The following is a 2,990-nucleotide window of genomic DNA, read 5'->3' on the forward strand; positions in this document are numbered from 1 at the left end:
CTGAAAAGGATTGCTGTGTCGAATTGTGGCATCGTCATGTGGTGTCATCCTTCATTGATATTTTCCTTATGAGTTCTTCTTCTTCATCATCCATCACAATCCCACAACAAAAGCAAAATGTCAAAAGATGTCAGGATGGTAATCCATAAGAGGATTGTGGTGTCGGATTGTGCCATCATTATGTGGATCCCTCCATAAGTTTTTACATTACTTTATAAATGATGGCAAGAGTAACTCCACCATCCACATGGTGTGCACATGCAAATACACATGACCCATCGCTCCCTCTCTGCTCCCGTAGGGAGTGGTGGTTTCACATGAAGTAAATAAAATGTCAGCAAAACGGGGAGGAAACCTTTGGAGAAGACTTAATGATAGATAATACTGTTGGGAAATCTACAGACTGCTTTTTTATTAAACAATGTATGTATAAAAGTTTTATATATGGATAGAAAAGTGGATCATGGATAACTGCTTCAGAAAATACCTTCGCCATTCAGCAATTTGTATCGCCTTTTCAGTAAACTCATTGCACTTTGCAAGTGCACAATAAAAAAGAAGAAACTTATTGTTCATTTTATAAATGATTCCACAATGAACCTCGGATCAACTTCCATGAACGTTTCAATGCCTCCCGGCGTGTTTCTCCTCAAGACCATGTTCCAGGAGCCATCGAGTGCTCGGTTCTTGGCCTTCTGCACCTTCCTCCTCATCTACATCATCGCCTTTGTTGGAAACTTCATGCTGATTGTGCTCATCGTCTGGGAGAAGCAGCTTCACAAGCCTGTGTACATCTTCCTCACCAACTTGGCGGCCACAGACCTAATGGGTACAACCGCTGCACTTCCTCGAGTTATGTACAATATTACCATTGATAACACCATTTGTATAATGTGCTGTATGACTCAGATTTTATTTGTGCATTCTTATGCTTCAATGGAAAGTTTCGTACTGAACGCAATGGCTGTAGATCGTTACATTGCCGTTTGCCACCCGCTTCGGTACAACGTACTCATCACAAATAAAACAGCAAACATCGTTAACGTCGCTGTGATCATGATTTCATACTTTCTCTCTCTTGTTCAAGTCATATTATTATTGCGTCTTCATTTTACTTGCAAACCAAACATCCTACCAAACGCAATTTGTCTTCATATCGCAGTAGCAAACCTTGCATGTGAGGACATCACGATCAACAGCATTTACGGTTCTGTATTCAGTGTAATAAAGTTCGGTACTCTCATTGTGGTTTCACTCTTTACTTACTCTTTCATCCTGCGTGAATGTCTGCGTGTCGGGCGCCAGTCTGAAAAAAAGTAAGAAAGCGCTGCAAACTTGTTTAACGCATTTCATGGTTCTTTCCCTCTTCTTGGTTTCCGTTCTGTTTATTGCCATTTCTCTCCGAACAGCGAACAGTAAACACATCTCAACATTCATGAGAGTTGTACTCGATTCAGTGTCGTACGTTCTTCCTCCTGTCAGCAACCCCATCATTTATGGATTACGTATGTCAAAGATTCGGCATGCTATTGGGCGCTTGTTGGGAAAGTTTAAATTTTATGTCATATGGAAATGTAAACGTAATTATACCTAGATTAGAGAATCTTCTAAATAATCAAGTTTTATGCACAATAACTTTTACTTTTCATTAAATCATATTAACAATTGGGCACTTTAGTTACATCCGCCACTGAAGATGAAGAAGGATATGTCTTCACCCCTTTCTGTCTGTTTGTCTGTCTGCTTGTCTGTGTACAGGATATCTCAAAAAGTTGTCCGGATGAAAATCCGGATGAAATTTTGTGGACACGTTGGGTGTGTGACAAGGAATAATTGATTCAATTTTGGTGAATATCCCGATCGGGATCCGGATCTGATACATTTTTAAGTGATTCTTCACACAATTGAGAGATCGGGCGAAAATAATATATAGCATGATATCTGAAAAAGTTGTGGACGGATTCAGACGAAACTTGGTAGGCAGGTTGGGTGTGTCACAAGGACGAATTGGTTCGGTTTTGATGGAGATCCGAATCCGGATCTGGATACGAGAATTATTTCATTTTTAAAGTGATTCTTCACCATTGAAAGATTGGGCCAAAAACTATATAGTCCTGCAGAGCATATTTCAAAAATGTATTGGGCCCGATATGTTCTCGTGGATCAGGCATTACGCGGCGGAGGTACGCGCTCTACCGAGTTCCCTTCTAGTTTTGAATGCTTTACATGGACAAATCAATTTTATCAGGAATGTCTAATTAACCCTTTCCTGTAGAGTTTTTATTCCTCAAAATGTTGCCCAAATGTTTTTTTTAACACTGCATCAATCTATTTATGTAAATAAAGAATGAATCGTTCAGTTATTAAATTCTAAAACTATTTCATTAAATTTTGTTTTGTTCCAGATCCACCTGACTCCTGGTCCCTTTCAGTTAAAATGTGTGTGGTTGTAATAATCATGATCTGTCAAACATTTAATATGTGTTCAACTTTGATTATGCTCATCATGTCGATAATCATGCCATGTGAAAATGATTGTTATCTTAAGGAAATAATTGTCAATGTTGATCATTGTTGTCCAGAACTACAATCATTTTGACACATGTATGCACTGATTATATATTGGAGGCTGGCACGATCGTTTAAAGGTGTGCACACTCACCATCGATCTGAGCTAAATCTGTTGGGGGCCATAGAAGTACTGATGAATGGGAGTGGCCTGAAAGACGTCATGGAGAGGATCTACAGTGAAAACGCTGTGGTGTACATGAAGCGAGGAAACGCTGTGCAGTGTGTACAGTATTTAGGGGACACCTCCTTGTTTGTCAGTGGCTGATGCACGAGATCGCAGCTAAAGTCATTGCAGATGAGCCAGGATATGAGATCCTTGTGCAAGAACTTTACAGACAATATACTATGTTAGATACGAGTGAAATAGACTTGGAAGCGTTACTCAAAAGTGATTGTATCAAATGGATTTCCCTTACACT

General features: G+C 39.5%; 1 pseudogene; it reads left to right on the forward strand.

The window, feature by feature from the left end:
* Window positions 1-516: 516 nt before the first annotated feature.
* On the forward strand, window positions 517-1,594 carry LOC147018006 (olfactory receptor 52Z1P-like; annotated as a pseudogene).
* Window positions 1,595-2,990: the final 1,396 nt, after the last annotated feature.

This window comes from Eptatretus burgeri, chromosome 10 (genome assembly GCF_056783735.1).
Source record: "Eptatretus burgeri isolate ZD-2024b chromosome 10, Ebu_testis_v1, whole genome shotgun sequence".
Taxonomy (NCBI): Eukaryota; Metazoa; Chordata; class Myxini; order Myxiniformes; family Myxinidae; genus Eptatretus; species Eptatretus burgeri.